Source organism: Lissotriton helveticus, chromosome 4_1 (assembly GCF_964261635.1).
Source record: "Lissotriton helveticus chromosome 4_1, aLisHel1.1, whole genome shotgun sequence".
Classification (NCBI taxonomy): Eukaryota; Metazoa; Chordata; class Amphibia; order Caudata; family Salamandridae; genus Lissotriton; species Lissotriton helveticus.
In genome coordinates this window covers 742690306-742715954 of record NC_136063.1, presented here as the reverse complement: position 1 = coordinate 742715954, position 25649 = coordinate 742690306, and positions in this window count along the sequence as shown.

Below are 25649 nucleotides of genomic sequence, written 5' to 3'. Positions count from 1 at the left end.
TTCTGACTTTCTGTGTCCATTGTAACATATTTTCCCTCAATGAAATGTCCCAAGCATAGTACCATGATGAGCCAAAGTATGAGGATGAATACTCCTAGTGCCACCCAAAGTTCAATCCATGGAGAAATCAGATAGGTTTCTTGTAGTTGATGAAAGAGTTCCTTTGCTTTGTCTTTAAAAGTTTTTGTTGTCGGCTGTTCCTCAGGTTCACTTGGATCCTCAGAAAAATCATCGAAGTTGATGAAGTAGCCTGATGCTGTTCTGTCAATTGTTTCAATTGCTTCAGGATTCCTTTTCGTTTTTGGAATTTTCTTTGTTTCATTAGCATAGTCTGTGGTTACATCATTATAGACTGGTGTTTCTTGATTTAAGTTTTTAATTTGGGTTTCCAGAGGTTTAAGTTCCATGGCTTTGTTGCATAGTCCTTGTTGTTTTACTGTAGGTTTATCAATTGTGATTAGTCTCTTAGTTTGAACCTCTGTGTTTGTAGCAAACTTTGGTGTTCTACTACTTCTTGGGAGTCCACTTGGCCTACTACTTGTTATCGGCCACATGATTGTGGTTTAACCAGGTCGATGGATACAACTCGGTTCTCCTTTTTACCAGCAAGGGGCGGTAGTACTACTGATCTTGTCCCGTTGACAGACAAGACAGGAACTGCTTTTCTGTAAGAAGGCCCAAATTCCTTCTTTACCGCGATCTTTTCTCTGACCAGATCCCCGATTTTTGGAATCCAGACAGGCCTTGCTGGGACAGGTGGTTTCTCTTCAGTGGCTGTTGGCTGTTGCTTCAACTTTATGTTGCTCAGGTCTTTTCTTTTTTTGTTTAAGTCCTGTAAAATAGCCAAACGATCTTTGATATCAAAGCATTTTTCTTTAACCACTGAAGTTTGACTATCAAGGTCATGGATTGACATTCTAGTCCCAAACAATAGTTCGTACGGACTGAGACCTCTCAGAGAATTTCTTGGCAGATTATTAAGACTACGTTGGACACTTATTAAATGTTTGACCCACCCAGCTCCTGAACCTAATACCTTTGCTGTTATAGATTGCTCTATGCCCTGGTTTTTTCTTTACACATCCCGTTTCCCTTAGGAAGGAGGTGACAAGAGTACCGCAATGCTATGCCCATGCTGGTCATGTCCGTCTCATAAGCTTTAGGGCTAAAAAGCAGGACCCTGGTCAGGATGTAGCATGCAAATTGCGTATATGCCATTCTAGACTCGCAAATCTTTGTATAACAGTTCAGACGTCAGCCGAGAGCTGGGGTCTACATTTTAAGTGAAAATAATCTCTACATGTTAATATGACGCATTATTCATACTGGGTATTTTATGTCAATAGCCTAATCTTTTATTGGGTGAAACGCCATGGCAGTACACTGTCTCGGTCACCACTGCGATATCTGTTGCAGTCTGGGCAGTTTTTTGCAAATATATGATGTTGCAGGCTCATTCCTGGCCACCAGTATGTTGATTGTAATTCTTCTAGAGAATCCCTAAGTGTAAGGTGTCTAAGACCCTCACCCATATGTGCGTCTGCTATTAACAAGCCTCTCCTGTCCATGTTTGGAATCACTCTATCCCCCACTCCAGGGATTCGAGCAAAAGGAACGGAGTTTGCATCGATAATGTATGTATAATTGAGTGGATACATGAGGGGTAGCGCTGAGCAGTCGCCTGTTGATGACGTTTTTACCGCCAGCATTGTTTCCCCGTCAATGTATTTTACTGAACGCTTTTTTGTAGCTACGGGAGCAGATTTAGTTGCTTCCGCTTTGGCTGTCTCAGCCAATGAATTCCCTGCAACGTGAACGCCATCACGCTGATGACTCAGTGAGTGTATCACGTGAGTCTTTGGTAGTTCTTTCTTTAAAAGAACTATTTGTTCCCAAAGCGATTTTTGCTTTATTGTTGCACCTGTGTCATCTTTGTACCCGTTTTCAACCCATTTCTGCAAGTCGTTATTGTATGATTTGACGCAGTAATATGAATCGCACACTATAAGTGTCGGGAATTCGCGATCCGCATTATCTAGCGCCATTTTTAATGCTATTATGTCAGTTTGTTGTTCTGAATTATTTTCCACTGAGTGTGTTTTTGAAAATAGAGGTTTTAATTTACCTCCGCGCCACACGTCTTTCATAATCTCGCATGTGGCGTTATAAGCTTGTTCACCCCAAACTGAGGGCTGAGCATGTCCGTCTGTATGTATTACACAGGCGTACTGTCGGATGGGCAGAATGTCGATTGGCAGAGGATATTCTCTTTCATATTCTAGATTTTTTAATTTTGTCAACTCTGGATCAAAATAGTATTTCACTCTGTCTGTAGCAATAGAATCTTCCCATTGTATCCATCTAGGATTCAGTGCCATAGTAGGTAAATTACATGGGGTTGTTAATGCCTCAAAGGCTGATTCTGCTGTTCTGACCGTAATCTGTCTGCCGTCAGCTTGGTATCTTTCTCTTGCTACAGCTGTTTGAACCGCGTGAACAATGTTTTCCTTAATGCTGAATGTTTTTTCAGCTTCTGTGTACAAATGTGTTTTGTTTGCTATTGGTACCTTTTCCCCCTCATTAGAGGTTAGGTATGTGAATCCGAATCTTCCTGGGATGACTCGAATCACAAGGTTGCGTGTGTTATCGTGTGTTTTCAGTTTTGTTTTAACTAACATGTCTGTTTGTAAAGATCTCAAAATTTCTGTGTGTTTTTGACTCCAGTTGATTCTTTTAAAATCTGGTTTTATTAGGTCATAGAGAGGTTTAACCCTCTCTGCATAGTTTATAATGTAAGTTCTTCCGAAATTCAGGAAACCTAGAATTGATTGCAAGTTTCTCAGTGTTCTAGGTGCTTGGATTACAGCACATTTCTCTAGGAAATTGTCAGCCAGGCTTTTGCCTTCACTTGATAATTCATATCCTAAAAATAGGACAGTCAGATGGGCAATTCTTGACTTCTTGAAGTTGAATTTGTAACCCTCTGCTGCGAACCCAAGTATTATGGTGTTCACTCTTTTCAAGTGAGTATCCAAGTCATCGTCTGTTAGATAGATGTCGTCGACATAAGATAATGCCTCATCATCATATATTTGTAGTAACTCTGTACCCTTGCTGAGAATAATCCTGGGCTGTTCTTGAACCCTTGGGGCAAACGACAGAAATTTTTCTGCGAGCCATTTATTGAGAAAGCGGTCAAATATCTGCTTTCAGGTGCTATATTTTGACAAAAGAATCCATTAGAGATGTCTAATGTTGTTTTGTGTTTTTTGCGCACTATGCTATTCATTAGTGCTGCACTGTGTGAGTTTTGTACTGCAATTGTTTTGCAGCATGAGTTAAGGTGTCTGTAGTCCAAAACTAGACGATATGAATCATCTGGTTTGGAGACAGGAAACAAAGGATTGTTCATTTGTGAGGTGCATGTTTCAATCACCCCCTGGTATTCAAGTTGATCTAAGATCTCCCTGACCTGTTTTTTTGCTTCTTGCTTAATTGGGTACTGCCTCTGTGCAGTTGGTTGAGATTTTAACTGGATTTTGTGAGGAGGAGAGTCCTCATCCCATCCCACATGATTTTTATATAGTGCAGGAGCCTGGGCTACTGCCCACTTTCTTGCGAGTGTATATTTTTTATGAATTGGAATATGATTTGAGAAGGCAGGCATAATCATTTCTTCGCCCTGAGGGCACTCCCTGACAAACTCTGGTGGCCAGTCTTTTTCAGCTAGAAGGATGTCATAGCCCATGGTGAGATTATCCCAAAATAGACCCCTTATTTTCCTAGTCTTATCTCCCTCTATACGTAAAGTTATTTCATATATTTTATGAGGTTTGCTAACTCTGGTATCTGCAGTTTCCACCTGAATGTACTCATTCGTGTTCACTGTCTCCAGATGATTCATCAGGATCTTGCGAGCTATGCTCACTTCTGCTGCGCTGTCTAGCATTGTCTGAGCCCACTCTCCGTTTTTCAGCTGAGTCCTCAGGATCCTCGGCATGTTTGATTATTTTAATGCTGGCTACCTTCTTCTTTGGAAATTGTAACTTTTTACTTTGATGAGCAGGTTCTTTGTCTTTGGACTTGACGTTCTCTTCCCTGTGTTCTGACCGTCCTCTTCTTTCCAATTTCTGCGAGGAAGTCTGAAAAGATCGAGAGGGACGTGTATCAATATCTTGATATCTATCAGGTTTCTTCAAATTATCCCTATTTCTAAGGTTGTATTTTTTCTCAGAGGGCTCCCTCTGGGGAGACTTGTGTCCTTGGTCCGGAGATCTTTCTCTCCGCCGAGGAGACCTTCCTCTGGACTGGAATCTTTTTTCTTTGGGAGTGGATTGTTTATTTCCATCCCAGTTCTTTTTTGAAGTGTTTAGATTATTTTTAATAAATACCTTTTCAGGATTTTCTATTAGTTGGGGTTTCACTGGTTTCCCACCCAAACTATCTCTTCCTAGTTCTTCATAGGATTTTTCTATGATTCTGGCAAGTTCAAATGGTTGGTCTGCCATATCTGTTTCCTTCAATCTTTGGCGGATCGCCACATTTGCTGCTTCCCCTTTTATGTTTGCTAGTAGTATTGCCGAGACCTGCTTGAAGTCTTTCACTAATTTCATACCCAGAGTTAAAGCAGGTTCTGGACCGTATTCATTTTGAATCTGTTTTAGCACTTCTGGTATTACCGCCATGGACGGAACACCATGTGTTTTTGTGTAAATGGAAGCAAAGACTGTACCCCAAGTGTCACAGTCCTCCACATGTGGTGCGATCCCCATTGGGAGACAGATAGTCAGAATGCTGTGTTTCTCCACAGGTGTGGTATCTGGAAATACCGCCTCTATTTGAGTGATTTTTTGTGCTAACCAGAATGGAATTTGTTCCCGTTTAATGGGTACTTTACCTAGACAGGACTGTATGTTCTGTGGTGTGATTTTATTTGTGTTCCCCTGATGAGGGGTCAGCTGTGGAATTTTAATAGCTGGTTGGACTATTGAAGTCCGCATTACATATTGGACTAGTTGTCTGTGTATTTTAATCAGTTGTTTTAACTGTGTTAAAAGTTCTGTTACTGAAATTTTTTCAATGTCTGGATGTGGTGTGTATCCGGCTAGAACCGGCCACGTCGCTCCTGGTCTACCTAGTGGACCGAGCCTGGTGATGTGATTATGTTTTAGGGCGCCTTTAAACCAGAGCAGGTGCTCTTGGTATTTGAGTGGTATTTCCACCTCCTCGAAAGGGGTGTACTCATCCGGAGGTTCCTCTATCTTGTAATAATGGAACTTCTTTGTTACAGCGTTTGCTGCTGGAAAATTTATCCATGAATAGAATACCTCTGTCTGCCGATATTCGTGTGCCTCAATCACGAATATGACTGTACCACCTCTCGGTGTTAGTCCATTTTCTATAAGTTTTAACGTTATAGTTTTTCTTATGCTGACCGGGATGAGTATTGCACCCGGGTCTTGCTGTAGGAGACTTGTGTCTTCCTCTAGGAGTTGAGCTGCTATTCTAGCTGCCTCCCTATCTTCTTCAGTTTCTGACATTTTACTGTCCAGAAGGGTTTTTGTTGCAGATCAGGTTTTCAAGGAAACAAAGATTAGATGCACAATATTTTGGAACACTGTATCCTTCAACGTTGAATGAACCAAAAACCATACATAGGAGTCTCCTCCTACTAAGTTTGGCGGATTTAACCTTTCATCCACTCCAGACGTCTTTGGAGTTTTATGGGAAAAAGGGTCTGTGTGAAAAAGCACGACCGAGTTACTCTAATGTCTTGCGTTAGATTTATCGCCTATCCAAACCGTTGGGCGCCATGTAGTGTAGTTCCTATTTTCCCAATAGGCTCTGCGCATTGGAATAATATCTTCAATAGTATAGAGGTAGGACTGTGGTTAACTAGTTCTTCTACTGAAGATATTAGACTTAAAGTTATGTGTGCCAGCGAGCTCAGAGTTCACTAGAAACTTTCTCGAATAGGCAAGGAGGAGTTTAACCTCCCTGGATAGACAAGAAGGGATTTAGTTTCTGACAACCATAGAACATGACAACTTTGCTCTCCCCTAATCAAGAGTATATCTCCAGAGTCGTGTGAAAACAAAAGACAACTTATTTTACTCAGTCAGTACGTGCATTCTTAGTTTCACCAGTTTGTAGAGAAATAAGAGATGGGCGTGCTTCAATAAAAAGATGTTATTTATTGATCAGTCTCTTTTCTCATACAAGAGAAATGAATCGCTATTATTGCAATACTTATAGTTAAGTAAAGTGCATACAGTAAAAACAGAATTATAAAATAATACTGTAAAAGCATTTATATGGTTTCTTAGCCATATGATTACTTAAAATGGATAAAAGATATACATACATATATACATTGACTAATTGTACTCAACTGGTGCTTCTAACTACGCCTACCCCGGTGTACCTGACCTAAGCCTAATACTTGGGAGGGAGTAAGTAAGTAGCAGTTTAAGTTAAGTTTGCTTTGCCAAGAATCTGACTCAAGAATTCTCTGTAAGGGGTTAGTCAGTTCAGTACCAGGGATTTAGAAGGCTGGAGGGTTGGTATCTCTGTCACAGGACTCGATATCCCAGTTACCCGCGAGGGCGGCTGGTAACGCCGGAGGCTGGATTTCTCGGCAGGAGAAAAGGCAGCGTCTCTCTCAGCGCGTCCAAAGGGAGGGGCAGCGTCTGTGGGCTTTTCTGCATCAGCTGGGCTCTCCGGCAAGTAGCGCTGCTCCAAGCTCGTCACCACCGTGCCTTAGCTTAGGGCAGCGTCGGTATATTTATACCTGAAAGGTGCCGTGTTTGACGTAAGGATGGACATAAGACGTCAGCAAGAATGTCATAAGGACTGGTCGTCCTTACATTCTTTGCAAGAGTTCTCGAGCGAAATCAAAACAATGGTCGCGGGGATTTCCCAGGTCTGTTGGAGGTTTGATTTGTTTTGAGAACTCGGTGTGCTTCTCTAGGGGGCTGAAGGGATAGTGCTTGCTTAATGTGACAGCATGCGCTATGACCTAATCTGAAGACGGGTTTCTGTGCCGTTGTATGGACATTAGTGAATTAATAACCGGACAAGGGTCAGAAATAGGAGTATCAATATAGGTACCTAGATAAACACACTACAAGTTCATACAGAAAAGATAAGAGAAGTGGAGGTGGAGATCTCGGGTCGAGTGTTGTAAATTGCATTTTGTAATATATGAAGTAGTACTACTGTAATACAACTTTGTGTACTCCATGTTGTCGTTTGTGAATCAAGCCCTTAACCATTGCTTGTGTATCTTCTGTCTAGTTTTTACTCTATGCAAGGACATTTTGATGTAATGAATACAATTGTAGACTTTACAATTTGGTGTCACTGCATGTTCTCTTTTCCATTAGTGAGTGCATTGGTATTGCTTGAGGATGTGCACAATACATTTCCCACATTTATAATGTCTATTAGAACATTGGAATGTTGGGAGCTCCATTGAAAACAATGGAGTGCTCCGGGCTTATAATGGCTGCTATAAGCCTGGAGCTCCAACATTCCAATGTTTCTTTGTTCACAGCTCTGTCTGTGAACAAAGGGTTCAGGGAGCCTGAGGGGATTCCAATCCCCTCACGCTTCCAAAAGGCTTTGTTTTTTTTGTTAGAACATTCTGCCCTCTCGTGGCAGAATGTTCTAATAGCCTTATAGCCCTTCGTAGCTGGGCCTTACTGGCTATTAAAGTCCCTCTCCCTTGTTAAAGGACCGCGCCTTCGGCGCGGGTCTTAAACGCTGGAGAAGGCATTTAACAGCCGGTATAGCCCTCTACGGCGGGCTATAAGGCTATAAAGTTTGGCATTTGAAACTCACAGCTCAGTGATCACTATATATTGTTTTTTATGTATTGACCTTTATATTGTTTTTAACATTTTCGTCTATAGATGCCCCATTGTATTGCCATCATCAGCTCAGTGTTTTCCCTTTTCATTAAAGGACGCAGAACTAATCCAGTTTTCAAATTTTGATCTCAGAAACCAAGATCATTTGTAGTTACTGAATTGTTTATTGAGTTATTTTGGGTATCAATACCAGTAAGCACTGTCAGTGATGCAGGGCATCTTCAAGGTTATGCTCTGTTTGATGGAAAGTCAGTGTAAGCTTCAGATGGTTGGGGTGAAATAATCCTACCTCTTCACCTTAAAAGGAGTACATATAAGGATATATATAGAGTGGGAAACTATCTCAACACCTTTGGTAAATGTGCAAATAGATATAACTTAATGGGTAGTCTCTACATTTTATGCATGGGCCTACCCAGGAACAACCATAAAATATGTCCCTACAGCTGCATTTTCAGATGTGGCAATTCCAACATATTGGTGGACTCTTCGTCTGCTATGTGCACTTTATTCAAATCAAATGCCAACCTGAATAATGATATAGTGGCACATGTATGCATTCATTAATTTCTGTATTGGGACATCAGTTCTTTACAGCTGTCACTGGGGAACGAATGGTACCACAATAAGCACACCTTTTAGTTTCTATTACTTGTTGGTTTATTGGGGTGATAGTGTTTACTAATTCTCTGGTTACTTTATACTTAATGCCAATTTTAAATCAACTAACTACTTCAGACTTAGTTTGTGTGTTTTGTATGTGGTAGGTGTCTGTGAGTTTAAATGCATCCGGTCTTTTTTAATGGGAGTTAAATAAGTGCCCAAAGTGTAATAACTCTGACTGGGTCAGAAAACAATGTGAGACTAGTGCCAAAGGAGAGCACCTTAGTGCTTGACCTTACACAGGCGGCAAACAAAACTAACAGTTTGCCAAAAGTAAACATGGTGTGCAAAGGCTTAAAAGGACAGCACCTACCTGCCAATAGCAACAGATCAGCTCAATGCGAACATATAATTCACCCACCCATCAACTATTTGTATAAGCATCAACAACTTCTCAACTAAAGGGATTTTTTTTTACAAGAAAAATTAGCAATATGTACTCAGGCGGATGACACGTGCTGCAATTTCCAGAAAATAAAAGGAGTAATTAGGTTCTCTGCGTGATTCCCGTTTGTTGTTATTTTTACCTATCATCTGAGCATAAATGCCTTACTTGAACAGGTGGCGGGCAAAAACGTACATGCTGTTACACTTACAATATCAAAACACTGTCAACCCAAATGCTATGCAATGCACATTTTGATATTGTTTTTGCCTCGCAATTTTTTCAGAAAATAGTTTACAACGCACAGCAAAGTAGAACAGCTGATTTCAAGTGTCAATCACAGTAATTGCAGAGCAGTGATATATGTTGTTTAGCTTGTGTCTGATGTTTTCCTTCGGAGGTCTTTAGACTTTGACAAACAAAAGAATGCTCATTGTAAATAGAGTTTAAAGTTAAACACATAATTCAAAGAGGGAATGCAAGTTTAGCATTTAAGTTTGCTATTAAATGTAGGCAGAGGCATCGCCTCCCTCAAGCCTTACTCCTGCCACTACACAGCCATTTTCCACCACAAGAGCTGTTAATTACAGGGTCAGTCGGTTTTTGGCAGACAATGGTGCAGTAGGGATGGATGCTGGCTTGGCATCACACTATATTCCTAATTACCCTTTTCTGCCTGGTGACTTCCAGGGCCACCAGCTGGAACTCATATCCGGCATAGGCCAATTATTTCTAGACAGTTCTAGAGATCCCACTGCACGGTCATGAACTGTAATGCTAAAGAACATCTTGAATGTTCATTACAGGTGAGGGGATGCCTATAGTTCGATCTTTGTACTGGGGTGCCTGTGGAGCACATGAAAGATAATCTTAACGCTTACAATGGTATCTTGTGACGCGGGATTGATAGATATTGTTCCTTCCTCCCAGTCCTCTGAAAATGGGAACTACAGCATCTGTCTATCCCTTATCTGAGGGAGGAGGCCATGTGCAAATCAAGTGGTGAATACTGGCATTTTTGTTTCTCACATTGCAATTTGTGTTGGCTGATGGTGGCAGTGGCGGCCAGCACTGATCGCGTGGTGAGGCAGTGAGGTGGAAGTGAGGTGGAGAAGGGGTTAAATCCTTATTGCATCTCTCCACTCCAGAACAGGAAAAGGAAGGACACCGGAAACACCCAGGCTCTCCTGAGCCGATCACAACACAGTAATGCAGCATTGTGATTGGTCTGAATGCCGTGGTTCGGCGCTCGGATGGGGAATAGGGGCCTGGCATGTTCTCCACCCAGGCTATATTGCAGCCTGGGTGGAGAGAATGCTATGTGCACATGAATGTATCGCCGGCCTGCGACAACCAGCCAAACATTCATGCGCAAGTAAGGAGTGAAAACCACTCTTCCCCTCCTCTGCTCCTTCAGCAGAGCAGCCCACCCTGCCCTCTTCCCAAAGCTGCAGCGCCTGCAACAAGAAAAAAATAACAGGTAATAACATTGAGTTATTAACATTTATTTTTTTACACTGCTGAACAACAGTGGGGCGACGCTCCTCCGCCTCTGTGGAGGAGCTGTCACTGGATGCTGGAGGCATCAGTGCAGAGATACCAACAGCTGATTGGTGGCATCCTCATCTCTACCCTTACCTTGCAAGTTTCTTCTGTGTGGTTTAACCTTGAGAGGGAGGCTACTACTTTGAGTGTAAGCCATGATGCGTGTAATACAAGAACAGGCTAACTCGCATTGTAGCTTAAACAATGGTATCTCTTAAAAAGGGCACTCACCTAACTTATGTTCATTTACGTGTAAATATTTCATTGATTACAACTTGTTTCAGGGCAATGTTTCATTGTGATTTTTATTGCTTTGCCCACTCTTCATTCTTAGAAGGAATTGTGTCCCTCTTGTGAGGCACCCATTATTTTCTCTGAACTTATGCACACCTTAACAATGTTTAAGTTATTTTACAAATACTTAAAATTCAAAAATGACACACATATATTTACAATAAGGTATAAAATAGAATAAAAAGTAGAATGTAAATAAAAAATTACATTTTAAAAAATAATATTAAATTAAAAAAATGACAACATAAAAAATAACATTAAAAAAGCAACACTAGCAAAAGTGCTGGAATTCAAAAGGATCAGATTAACTTATCTGACTCCAATTTAAGCAATATTAGGAAAATTGTTGGGCCTGTAAGGCATTATATTTACTATCACAACTTCAGCAAAAGTAGGGAATGTGTTGAAGTTTGGATGGGTTAGATTTACCATACCTACTCCAACATAAGCTAAATTAGGAAAACTGCAGGACTTTGGAGGGGTTAGATTTACTGTTCCCACTTCAATGTAAGCAACAGTAGGGAAAGTGTTGGATTTCTGAGGGGTTACATACACTATTCTTTCTCCAACACATGCAAAATTAGGGAACGCGTTGTACTTCAGAGGGATTATATTTGCTCTTTCCACTCCAACATACGCAAAAATCAGGGAAAGAGTTGGACTTAGGAAGAGTGATTTATTTCAAATACTAATAATTAGTAGACAGACATTTAAGTGGCTAACAACAAAAAATGTAAGACACATTAACATTTTAAACAAAATTCAATATAAATAAATAAAATTACATCTAAATACAAAAAAGAATAATTCAGAAATATTTAAAAAACAGAATAAATATATTTAAAATAAATATACTTCCCTCCCTCCTACCCCAACAAAATCCCCCATCACCTTTGTGTTCGTCTCTGTGTGATGTCTTAAATGTGATGTGTATACCAAGATGTGAGTCCCATGCTCACATGCTACAGGACTTAAGCTGCCCCTCACTGATAAGGCCCCACTAGGTTGAATCCATGTGCGTGTTCTCGTTCATATGGGACATTGGCTTGCAGATTGTCTACACTGTTCCTATTGAAAAAAGATCAGGTCAGATTTGCACGAAGTGACCCCTGTTTGAAGTGTCATAGTGCGTGAAAACAATACATTGTAATGCATTCTTAGTGTTTGCTATTGTTTGAGACTTTTATTTCGAAGAGGGTAACTATACTACAGTCAGATTCAGACTGTAGGTTGTGTCATGAGCGTGATGTTGACTGGATGTTATTAAGGACAGCTTGAGGCAGAAACTTGGAGCCTGAGGGTAGGTTATGGTTGTCTGGAGAGTTTGGATTTTTGGGGGAAGAACCTTGCATTTAGGGGGCTCTGTAAGTGTGCCGTGGTGGGGAGCTGGGAATCTGGGAAGGTGCTAGAGGAAATGCAGCCCAGAGTGTTATGACCTGGGAAATTAGGGTGTGGGGTAGAAGGACATGGCAAATATGTAGTACAGTTATGTAAGTATCAGGGACCCCCTGTTAAGGATCGACTCCTGGGTCAGGGAAACAAAAGTTTTTTGAAAAAGTATACGCCCAGGCAGACTTTAGCTACAAGAAGCTGGCTAATTCGCAACACATATTGTGAACAACATATGATAAATAAACAAAGAATAAAACAACAAATAGGGCAATAGACTGATATGATATCAAAAAATTATTTTTTAATCTTGATTTTTTTTTAAAAAGGGTTGGTAAATATCACTTTGTGTATTGGATATATACAATAGAACATTTGATACATTAATTATGAGTGACAATTCCATGATACATTATTAAAACCAGAAAAGAAAAAGTGATTAAAAATTATTCTTTTTTTAAAAAATATTTCTCCAAATATTGATAGACTTGGGCTGTGTCAACGCGTTTCGACAAATCTTTTGTCTTCATCAGGACTTTAGAATGTGCAGCCACTTTTTTCTAAACAGAATGAAACAGAATTTTAGATAAATGTATGGCCACAGCGTTACAGGTTAAGTTCAGCAAGTTTTGTTTCGACTAACCAACGGTGACCAACAAACAACAACAACAGTCTATTGCCTATTTTTATATTCAGTTAAAGTATCATTCGTTGACTCTTAAGACTAAGACATCAATTAGGATTCATTTTCTTAGCCAGACTTGTATTTACATTAAGCATGGGCGTAAAATCCGCTCCGCTCGCGGATTTTTCGGATTTTCGGCAAATCCGCAATCCGCGAACGCTCGCGAATTTGTCGAAAATCCGTGAATCCGCTCGCGGCGGATTTTTTGCTTGGTTGCGGCGCGCGGCGTGGTGCACGGCGTTCACTTTCCGTCATTTTAGCGTTTGCCGAGTTGTTTTTCTTTGCGAGTGACGCGCCATTTTAGATCTTGCTGCGTGTTCCCGCGGGAGTTTGTCGCCCGCGAATACGTACTCGCGGCTTGCCACCTTGCACAGCACACCTCGCGAGAGTTCGCAATTGCGAACATGTAGTTGCGGCGGAAAGGAACAATCTCGCACTTGCGAAATAGAGATTTTGCAATTTCGCACAAGAAAATCACCAGCAAACAGGATAAACCTTCAGAAAATTATGATTTTTATCAGAATCACTCCTCAGGTTGACATTTGCATGGCCTTTTTTTTTGCAAGGAGTCCATTTTGGGGGGGGGTGGAGGAAGGAAGTGCCCCACAGTCTCCAACTTCCTGTTCCTGTCCAGCAGGCTCCTCCCAGTGCTTTGTCCATCTCCTGGTCACTTTCATTTGGATCTGGAGCTGGAAGGATTACTTTTTGTGGGTGCTGCTGGATATTTGGATTTGAGGCCTTTTTGACTGTCTTTGGATCACTTTTGGATTAGAAATCAACTTTCACAAGTAAGTTTGTTTGGGGCATTACAGTTGCTGCAAGTACAATTTTGGAACTTTTTCAGAAAATTAAATAAATTATATTGTGGGTAGCCACAGTATCCAGTAGGACCAGGGTTGGTTATGGGTGCATGATACAACTGTTTTGTTGAATTTAAACACCATTGAGGCCATGGATGGGCTGGGATTGTGCAGATTTTATTGTTTTTTGTCGTTTTTTTGGGCCTGCTGGTGTGGCCCTTTGCCCAGGGGTGGTGAGTGTTGCATGGGCCTAGTCTTTCTGTGGGGTGTCTTCTTGAATTTAAACATAATTGAGGCCATGGATGGGCTGGGATTGTGCTTATTTTATTGTTTTTTGTCGTTTTTGGGGGGCTGCTGGTGTGGCCTTTTGCTTGCCCAGGGGTGGTGGTGGTGCATGGACTGAGTGTGCCTGTGGTGTTGTCTCACTCTCTTTGATGTAAACATCATGGATGGCATTGGATTGTGGTGATTTCTGGCTGTTTTTCTGTTTTTTGGGGGTGTACTGTTGATGTGGTCTGGCCATGTGGGTGGTGGTGGTGGCCATCTTGAGTGCTGGCTGGTACAGGCAACATGTGCTTGGGGTGTAAGGGGGCCATTTTGAGGAGAGGCAGTGTCTGAGGCCTGCACTTATTTTGCCTACTTTTCATCCCTTATGCCCAGGGGTAGTGAGTGTTGCATGGGCCTAGTGTTTCTGTGGGGTGTCTTCTTGAATTTAAACATAATTGAGGCCATGGATGGGCTGGGATTGTGCTTATTTTATTGTTTTTTGTCGTTTTTGGGGGGCTGCTGGTGTGGCCTTTTGCTTGCCCAGGGGTGGTGGTGGTGCATGGACTGAGTGTGCCTGTGGTGTTGTCTCACTCTCTTTGATGTAAACATCATGGATGGCATTGGATTGTGGTGATTTCTGGCTGTTTTTCTGTTTTTTGGGGGTGTACTGTTGATGTGGACTGGCCATGTGGGTGGTGGTGGTGGCCATCTTGAGTGCTGGCTGGTACAGGCAACATGTGCTTGGGGTGTAAGGGGGCCATTTTGAGGAGAGGCAGTGTCTGAGGCCTGCACTTATTTTGCCTACTTTTCATCCCTTATGCCCAGGGGTAGTGAGTGTTGCATGGGCCTAGTGTTTCTGTGGGGTGTCTTCTTGAATTTAAACATAATTGAGGCCATGGATGGGCTGGGATTGTGCTTATTTTATTGTTTTTTGTCGTTTTTGGGGGGCTGCTGGTGTGGCCTTTTGCTTGCCCAGGGGTGGTGGTGGTGCATGGACTGAGTGTGCCTGTGGTGTTGTCTCACTCTCTTTGATGTAAACATCATGGATGGCATTGGATTGTGGTGATTTCTGGCTGTTTTTCTGTTTTTTGGGGGTGTACTGTTGATGTGGACTGGCCATGTGGGTGGTGGTGGTGGCCATCTTGAGTGCTGGCTGGTACAGGCAGCAACATGTGCTTGGGGTGTAAGGGGGCCATTTTGAGGAGAGGCAGTGTCTGAGGCCTGCACTTATTTTGCCTACTTTTCATCCCTTATGCCCAGGGGTAGTGAGTGTTGCATGTGCCTAGTGTTTCTGAGGGGTGTCTTCTTGAATTTAAACACCATTGAGGCCATGGATGGGCTGGGATTGTGCAGATTTTATTGTTTTTTGTCGTTTTTTTGGGCCTGCTGGTGTGGCCCTTTGCCCAGGGGTGGTGAGTGTTGCATGGGCCTAGTCTTTCTGTGGGGTGTCTTCTTGAATTTAAACACCATTGAGGCCATGGATGGGCTGGGATTGTGCAGATTTTATTGTTTTTTGTCGTTTTTTTGGGCCTGCTGGTGTGGCCCTTTGCCCAGGGGTGGTGAGTGTTGCATGGGCCTAGTCTTTCTGTGGGGTGTCTTCTTGAATTTAAACACCATTGAGGCCATGGATGGGCTGGGATTGTGCAGATTTTATTGTTTTTTGTCGTTTTTTTGGGCCTGCTGGTGTGGCCCTTTGCCCAGGGGTGGTGAGTTTTGCATGGGCCTAGTCTTTCTGTGGGGTGTCTTCTTGAATTTAAACATAATTGAGGCCATGGATGGGCTGGGATTGTGCTTATTTTATTGTTTTTTGTCGTTTTTGGGGGGCTGCTGGTGTGGCCTTTTGCTTGCCCAGGGGTGGTGGTGGTGCATGGACTGAGTGTGCCTGTGGTGTTGTCTCACTCTTTTTGATGTAAACATCATGGATGGCATTGGATTGTGGTGATTTCTGGCTGTTTTTCTGTTTTTTGGGGGTGTACTGTTGATGTGGACTGGCCATGTGGGTGGTGGTGGTGGTGGTGGCCATCTTGAGTGCTGGCTGGTACAGGCAGCAACATGTGCTTGGGGTGTAAGGGGGCCATTTTGAGGAGAGGCAGTGTCTGAGGCCTGCACTTATTTTGCCTACTTTTCATCCCTTATGCCCAGGGGTAGTGAGTGTTGCATGGGCCTAGTGTTTCTGAGGGGTGTCTTCTTGAATTTAAACACCATTGAGGCCATGGATGGGCTGGGATTGTGCAGATTTTATTGTTTTTTGTCGTTTTTTTGGGCCTGCTGGTGTGGCCCTTTGCCCAGGGGTGGTGAGTGTTGCATGGGCCTAGTCTTTCTGTGGGGTGTCTTCTTGAATTTAAACATAATTGAGGCCATGGATGGGCTGGGATTGTGCTTATTTTATTGTTTTTTGTCGTTTTTGGGGGGCTGCTGGTGTGGCCTTTTGCTTGCCCAGGGGTGGTGGTGGTGCATGGACTGAGTGTGCCTGTGGTGTTGTCTCACTCTTTTTGATGTAAACATCATGGATGGCATTGGATTGTGGTGATTTCTGGCTGTTTTTCTGTTTTTTGGGGGTGTACTGTTGATGTGGACTGGCCATGTGGGTGGTGGTGGTGGCCATCTTGAGTGCTGGCTGGTACAGGCAGCAACATGTGCTTGGGGTGTAAGGGGGCCATTTTGAGGAGAGGCAGTGTCTGAGGCCTGCACTTATTTTGCCTACTTTTCATCCCTTATGCCCAGGGGTAGTGAGTGTTGCATACTTGCATGTCCCTAGTCTTTCTGTGGGGTGTCTTCAATGTAAACATCATGGATGGCATGGGATTGTGCTCATTTTTCTGTGTTTTGTCGATTTTTTGGGGTGTATAACTGAACTGATGTTCCTCTGTCTTCCATTGCTTTTAGGTGCACAAGAAGACTCAATAGAACCACCAGTGCCAGGAAGAAGTCCTGCAGCGGTGTGTGCAGCATAACGTCACGCGACGTCACGTCTGGACACAGAACCCTCTGCAACTCGTGCAACTGCTGCCTGCTGACCTGCTCTGAAGAAGATGGCCCCAAAAAAAGTAACCCGTAGCTCCTCTAGCAAGAAAGGTGCCAGTAAGGAGCAGAAGAAGCAAGTTACCAAGGACACTGGTGTGCCGCCCGCCCCTTTTTTTGTGAGTAAAAAAAAAAGTATGCCTGCAGCAGCTGCAGCGGGATCTGCTGGGGACCAAGCTGGCAGCAGCACCCCCGCTCCATTGGGCTCAGTGCCACCACCACCACCACGCCAACTTAAGTCCAAGCCCTTGAGTGCTGCAGAGGCAGCCAGTATACTTCTTCAATCACCATCGACCAGTGATGTTGGCTCATCGCAAGAAAGCAGCAGCAATGTCCCTCAATCAACACAGGTTGTTGTAGCTCATCTGACGAGTGTTGAACAACCACAGCGGCAACAACAATCACATGTGCAAGTACAAGCCCAAGTACATGTGGAAGGAGAGGCAGCGCAAGGAGATGCGCATGCAGAGGTGCATGGAGGGTCACAACAAGTGCCCACAATAGTTGTTCCTCCCGAAGTAGGGGCACATCAGGAAATCGACAATCAAGGCGAGGTATCATTTGAGGAAGCCACTCCTCCTGATGATCCTTCATTGTCTTCCACAACCCTAGCAAGGAAGAGATCAAGGGTGGTGTCTACATCCTCTTCAAGCACACCTCCTTCTGATGATACGGATCAAACTTGGGAACCAGCACCACAGCCGTCTGAGAGTGAGGCACACCATGATCCAACAAAGGTACTTAAGCGTAAAAGGAAGCTCGTCCAAAGTCTCAGACTTATGGAGTGTGATGAGGCTCAACAAGAAGTGGCGGATACTGCTGCTGATGAAGACTCTGCCAACGACGACCCAGTCATCATAAAGGTCACTGCAGCCCCAGCGGGCATGCAGCAAACAGACATTTTGACCCTAGCCCGAAGAGCTGCTGAGCGTGATGATGATGATGATGTTGTCGATGAGGAGGCAGTGGAAACACCACAATCATTGGAGTTAAGTAGTACACCAACTCGTCCCGCTTCCATATTTCTTTCTGGCAAGAAGAGACCTCCGTCAACCTCGACCTTAATTAGTGGCGGTGAAAGTGCAAAACGTACAAAAGTTGGGCAATCCAGATCCTCCACTTCATCTGGCATTAGCTTCATGACCACCACCACCAGTATCGCCGCCTCCTCCATGTCCCACAGACACTTCAAGTCCCCCGTTTGGGACTTCTTTACTGTTTGTCCAAAAAATCCAAAGTTTGCCATTTGTACCATTTGTAAGCAAGCAGTTAGTCGTGGTAAGCCAGGTACCAACTATGGTACCGGAGGCCAGAGAGGTCATCTTAGGAGACAGCACACTGTCAAATGGTTTGCGCACCTAGATGCGATCAAGAAAGGCCAAATTCAAGGAAACGTTGATGTTTCATCTGATGATGACGAGCAGGAGGAAGACGTGTCAAACACTTCCCTTACACCCAGTACCCCTGTCAGCAGCACACCCAATGTGAGGCACACTAAGAGTGTTGGAGCGAGTGAGACACCAACGCACAAAAGTTCACCAGCGAGCAAAATTGGGTCAACGAAGTCATTATCAGCCCGTAAATGCTTGGTCCAGGGCAACATTAGAACAATGCTTACTTCAGACGTGCCATATGAACGCAACCACCCACTGACGCGTCTGTATAACACTAAGCTGGCTAAAATGCTAGCTGTGGACCTTCTACCTTTTTCTTTTGTAGAAGCGGTAGGTTTTCTTGAATTAGTTGCAACGCTCTGCCCTAAATGGAAGGTTCCGAGCCGGTTCTATTTTGCCAGAGTTGCGGTTCCAGCACTACATGAAGATGTGCTGCAGGCGATTGGGGCAGCTTTGCAGAAGAGTGCTGTTCACACAATACATCTGACAACAGACATGTGGACCAGTGGCCCAGGCGATGATTACATGTGCATCACTGCACACTGGGTCTCTTTTTCAGGTGTTATAGCAAAGCTAAACGCAGGTGTTGACCCGGACCAAGTTTTCAAAGCTGCTCGGAAACATGCAACACTAGCCATGTTTGCCTTGGAGAAAAGTCACACAGCAGAAAACCTTTTGGAAGAGTTTGACAAAAAGGTGTTGTCAATGCTATCCCCCCTAAAACGCAAGATTGGTTATGTTTCCACGGATAATGGCGCCAATGTAGTTAAGGCCATGTCACAGGGTCACCATGTTAGAGTGCCGTGTTTGGCGCACTGTATCAACCTGGTAGTTCAAAAATTCTTGAGTGATAAAGAGAGTCCAGCGTTCGAGGTAATGGCCACCTGCCGCAAAATGTGCAACCATTTCAGCCATTCTTTTAAGGCCCGGAAGCATCTGCGGAGACTGCTACTTCAACGTGGAATGCCAGTGAAAGCACTCATCCAGGAGGTGGCAACACGTTGGAACTCAACCTTCTACATGCTTGAGCGTCTGCATGAGCAGTATACGGTACTCGATCACTATTTCTTGACAGAGGCTACATCTCAGAAGGAGGACCTGCGGATGAGTAAGGCGCAATGGGCCATAGTTAAAAGCCTGACAGACATGCTTCGTCCTTTTGAGTTCTTCACGCGTGCAGTCAGCCAGGAGGACTGTAATTTGGGAAAAGCTATCCCATTGTTGTGCATACTGGAGCACCAACTGATGGCGGTTTCTTCTGAGTTTGAAAAAGATGAAAAAAAAAAAAACCATTTCATTTTGTCTGAGAAATTATTACATCGCCTACGTGGTGATGAACGTCTTAAAAACATCAACTCAGATCAGCATTACATTTGTGCTACTATTCTGGATCCACGCTACAAAAAGGCGCTGGCAGACAACGCATTCTTTCCTTTCGGTGATGCAGATGTTCAAAAGTACAAACATTGGTTAGCCTGGTCAGCCAAGAGGTTTGAAAAAGAACGGCAGGTTATTGAAGGAGAAGCCAGTACATCAGCATCAGCATCAGCAGGCCATCCGCAGTCACAAGAATCCACTTCTGCACCTGTGGCTGGGGCACAAGTGACCTCTCAGCCGTTAAAGACACCGGCAACTGGATCATCTGCACCACACACAATGACAACACTAACAGTGGCTGGGGAGGAGGATTGGCTAAGTTTGATGGGGTATGGTTCTCTAAAAAATGTCACAGGCACAGCAAAAAGTAAGCAAAGTGGAGGAACAGTTGATGACCTTGAGTCGATGGTGCAGGACTATCTGAATGACTCAACAGTGGTCTTTCTTAATGAGGAGCCATTGCAGTATTGGCATGGCAAAAAACAATTGTGGCCACAGCTCTACAACCTGGCTATAAACTATTTGTCTTGCCCACTCGCAAGTGTGTCTTCTGAACGTGTTTTCAGTGCTGCTGGTGGCATTGTAACTGCCAAACGGAGCCGCCTATCGCCCAAAAATGTGGAGCGGCTGACAATGATCAAGATGAATCAGCACCTCATACCACCAGATTACAAAGTGCGAGAAAGCACGCCACATGAAGACGATGAGGACAGCAACGTAGATGAGGGGATTTTTTCTCTGTTTGGTGCCACTGACCTCATCCAGCCTGAATTCGCAGAGTATGATGACGAAATCTTGTTCTTATTCCCTGACACCGAGCCCTGAAAATGAGACAATCAATCAAGAACTTTCTTTTTCGTCCTTATTCACTTTTATTCCTGTGTGCTTTGTGTCTCTCTTTCTTTGTTTTGCACAGTTAATTTAATTCAAACTTTAATCACCTAATCCCAAAAAGAAGACCATCATCAGTACTGTCTTCACTTGTTTGCTTATTGATTTGAAGGTGCCGCAGTCTACATTCCTCAGGTTCACAAGTTCTGAAGAACATGCTCCTCTATCCTCCTCCTCCAGACTGCGATTTCCCTCCAAGCAGAGTGCTGGATTACGCACAATGAAGAAAGACTCAGCACTTGTGGGGGTGTTGTACTTCTTTGCGGGTGAGTTGACGGTTTTGGGCCCATTGCTGTGAAGCTCTAATAATGGACAAAAGTGTTTTGGACCAAATATGAGGTGAAAATTTCTTGCCGTTTTTGCTGACTTGCTTGCCTTTGAGGTGCTCTTTGGCGGGGTTCCGGGGGTTTGTGTGTAATTTTTGGTGTCTGTCGAAGCACTGCTGCGACAGTCTAATCTTGATTGCATTTGCTTTTCAGGAAATCCGTGGTGGAAAACAGGAGTTATGATGATTGATGATGACCTAGCTGCACAGCGCGTTACTTTGGACCGAAGGCCGAGAGATATTGTAAGTATGAGATTTAGCTTTTTCGCTGTTTGGGGGTGTTGTCGGGTGTTTTTTTGCGGGTGGGTTGGCGCCGGCGGGTCTTGCCTGGGGCATTCCTGGGAAGGTCTAATACCGGATACAAGTGTTTTGGACAAAATCCATAAGGAACAGCCTTTTTTTTGCCATTTCTTCAGACATCTTGCTCAATGTAGCATTTTGGGGGGCTTCCTGCTGTTCGTGGGTGGGTTGCGGCCGGGGTCTCTGTCGAAGCACTGCTGCGACAGTCTAATCTTGATTGCATTTGCTTTTCAGGAAATCCGTGGTGGAAAACAGGAGTTATGATGATTGATGATGATGACGACCTAGCTGCACAGCGCCGCGTTTGGACCGAAGGCCGAGAGACATTGTAAGTATGAGATTTAGCTTTTTCGCTGTTTGGTGGTGTTGTGTCGCGTGTTTTTTTGCGGGTGGGTTGGCGCCGGCGGGTCTTGCCTGGGGCTTTCCTGGGAAGGTCTAATACCGGATACAAGTGTTTTGGACAAAATCCATAAGGAACAGCCTTTTTTTTGCCATTTCTTCAGACATCTTGCTCAATGTAGCATTTTGGGGGGCTTCCTGCTGTTCGTGGGTGGGTTGCGGCCGGGGTCTCTGTCGAAGCACTGCTGCGACAGTCTAATCTTGATTGCATTTGCTTTTCAGGAAATCCGTGGTGGAAAACAGGAGTTATGATGATTGATGATGATGACGACCTAGCTGCACAGCGCCGCGTTTGGACCGAAGGCCGAGAGACATTGTAAGTATGAGATTTAGCTTTTTCGCTGTTTGGTGGTGTTGTGTCGGGTGTTTTTTTGCGGGTGGGTTGGCGGGTCTTGCCTGGGGCATTCCTGGGAAGGTCTAATACCGGCTAGAAGTTAGTTGGACAAAATCCATAAGGAAACACCAGTTTTGGCACTTTGTAAGTTAGGGTTCGTTAGGGTTAGCCCTAGCAGCAGGATTGCATGTGTTTAGGGGGGTTCTATTGCAACGCGGTTCTGTTGTTGTAGAGCACTGTTGGAGCGATGCTGGCTATGGATACTTTTGCTTGCAGGCAAGTGGTTTGAATACAATCCACGGTCTGTATTTGGGTCTACTGTTACTTTCAAAGTACGTTTTGTAACCATTTTTCTGCTAGGCATCATCAAAGTGTGACTTTTTGAACCACACAGCGTACATACCTTTTATTTATTTATCAGTGGTATTGTAATAGCACTTCCTGTTTTCCGTTCAATAATTACAGGCCGGGTTTCAGTCAACATCCGCCAGGCAGGCAGTGGACAGGGTGTCTCTTCTGTCAGTGGTCACCACCACATTGATGGACGAAGCGTCAGCTGGAATGGAGGAGTGCCGCCAATAAGAGGAATTGTTTGCTGCATGCAACTTACTTACCAATTTCAACAGGACAACTCCAACAACATACGCAATACAGATACAGTATCCATTGTTGTCTTTTATTCTATGAGTGTGACTGCATGTGCTTACCTTTACTTTGTAACCAAAGATTGTCTGTAAACTCTGTATCTTCAATTATTGTTTGTCCATGCTCTGCTTTTTTTTTCTTCTCTCAACAAAACCTACCCAAAAAGAAACCCCCATTCCCATCCATTTTACAAACCCTAACCCTCTTCCCCCGGGCTGTGTTGTTTTGCTTGATGTCTGACTAAAATGACATCAATAATTCCACACACTTGCTGGGGAGGATAAGGTGATAGCAGCAACAGGCTGGTGAAGGAATACGAGGATATCTTCTAGACTTACTCAGCTTCAGTACTATATCTTCTAGTAGTAGTAGCCAATGTCAAATAAATTCAACGCAAGTACTAGTTATACTTGCAATACTTTACCATTTGTTAGGCTACATTATGGCACTGTTCTAGTGTACTGTCACCTGCTATTTTCTCGATCGTACCGTAACCGTTGTAATGCTACAGTAAGGAGTACAAACAAGGTTTCGTTTTCTTTTTTTCCATAGGCATGCAACTGCCACTGTGTCACACCACTAGTAACACCGCAATGAGGAAATGTCACCCGCCCAGGAATGACAACGTTAATCCCCATTTCACCTGGAGCCAGCCCTGGGCCTAGCCCTAATTTCTAACACAAATTACAGGTAAGATAAGCGTTTGGTGGGAGGTAGTATAATGGAGTATTATTTCGGAGTAGACAAGAGTTTGACGGTTGTACTACTAAAGTCCTACGACTGTTCAGGAAAACAAAGTTACTGTTACACCCCCGCCCCCCACCCACCAGACTGAAAAGCAGTAAAAAACAGGTATGGTCAGATAAAGTAGTTGAAAAATATATTTATTTATCCCTAACAAAATAATCTCCCTCACCCACCCTAACCCCAACGATTGTCTCTGAAACGTCCCAAAACGATCCCAACTCCCAAATCCCACCCCCCAAAAGTCTATAAAAAAAGGGCAAGGGACACTCCACTACTGGAGGGTGCTGGTGCTGGTGCATGATGCGGCATGGGCATCATACTCCTTGCGGAGGGTGGCAAGCTCGGAGCGGAGGCCCTTAACCAAGGTCTTATACCTCAGGACCTCCTGCTCCAGGTTGGACATGCGGACTCGGAGGCGGTGTTGGCGTTCCTTGCAGCTCCTGTGGGGGGCAGCTGGTGTTTCCGGTGCTTGGCGGTGGCGGTCGGCTTTCTTAGCCCGGCTCGGTCCCGCTGGTTTAGTCACGGAGGAGGATGCAGTCGAAGATGTTGCCCCGCTCGACTGCGTGTCCTCCTCCTCCTCCAGGGCCACCAGCCGCCGATACTCGGCGACTGTGGCCTCCAGCCTCCGTTGCCGGGCCAATCTAGCCTGCTCCCTCCTTGTTGTTGATTTGGAAGAAGGAGCAACTATATGAAGAAAGAAAGACATAGTCTGTAACCAATGCTCCTTATTAATAACACAAAGTGATTGAGCCGAAAGTTGGGTCACAGAGTACAAGTAGCAAATTGAAAGCACAGTACATAACTATTGAGGACAGTATCTATGTAACCCTCCCACTTCTGCATCCTTGCTCTAACAGTAGTGGTAGTTTAATGAACTAATTCTACGACCACTATGGACTTCCATTACAGTCGACTATGACAGTACACCAGTCTTATTCTTCTTCTTCTCTCTTGTTTAGGGAAATGGGTACGTTATCTTATGCAAGCCGGCAGAATGACATGGACACAGCACAGTGAAGTTGCACCCGAGAAAAAAAGTTGCACACCATGATGATGGAGACAGACTTGCGTTACTGTACCGGTCCAGTACATGCAGGTGGTGAAGCTATTACTTTTCTATTACGGGTGGCACTGAGAATACTCTGTTACAAGGGCTACTGCTTAATTAATTTACCTTTCACCCTACAGTGCAAATGAGTACTAGAAAAGGAAACTGAAGAAGCTAACTAATTTGATTATCTATCACTTCACATGGGACGTATTTAATGACAGATGAGATGACTTTAGGTGCTTTGCTTAATATTGAGTGAACACAGTGATACACCCACACATGAATGACGTACTACAAGTAAACTAAAGTTATTAAGAGAGGTACGGAGTGTCCACCGTAATAACCAGATATATGCTGTGAATGCAAACGCAATACAAAGTACTGCTACTATTCATGGAAGTATTGGACACATTTACAATTTCTTTTCCTTGCCTTCCCTGCACTGGGACGGACGTGCGGGTGCGGTGGTACATGCTCTTCAAGGTAACACTTACTTCACCTGGCGACCATCTACTCTCTCTAGATACACATTTGCTATGTAAGAGTCAGAGAATACCATGCTCCAGGCATCCATTCATTCAAAGTATACGCACACATACAGTTTCTGTTTCACCCACCCAGGCTGCTGTCCTTCCACCCATCCTTGCTTCATCATTGACCCAGCCATGCACCATACCATATTCTTTCCTTCCCAGCCACCTCTGGGTCCAAGCAAACACATATCGTTCTTCTTTGCCAGCCATCATACAAGTTCGCGTCCCACTTACTTACACCCTTCTTTCGCTTTTCGTTCATCCCATCCATCACGTTCGTCTAAGAACTTATTGGGATTCTTCTCACCAAAAACTTCACAGCTAAGTCGAAGTACATTTCGAGGAGGCTACTACCTGGTTGATTTGTAATTGTAATACACCCGTGCAGAAAGCACACTATGCAGTCTTCAATCTCAATAAGTAAGGAATATATAGCTTACCTGTTTCCGCCACCACCGTTTGATCCCCCACAGGAACGGCCACCAGCTCTTCTACCGCCGCATCCTCCCCAGAGGCCTCCGAGTCCAAGTCCAACACATCAGCCACCTCCGCGCTGGCCCCGTCACCAGATGTTACACCTACAAAGTACATTTAAGAAAGTTAGAATACACCACTCACTACTATATAATATTTGGTCTAGGAGAAATGTTAAAAAAACATAATACAATGTAATAATTTGTGACTGTCTACTCCATAGTAAAAATGTCCCATTTTCCAGGGAAGGCTGTTGTCT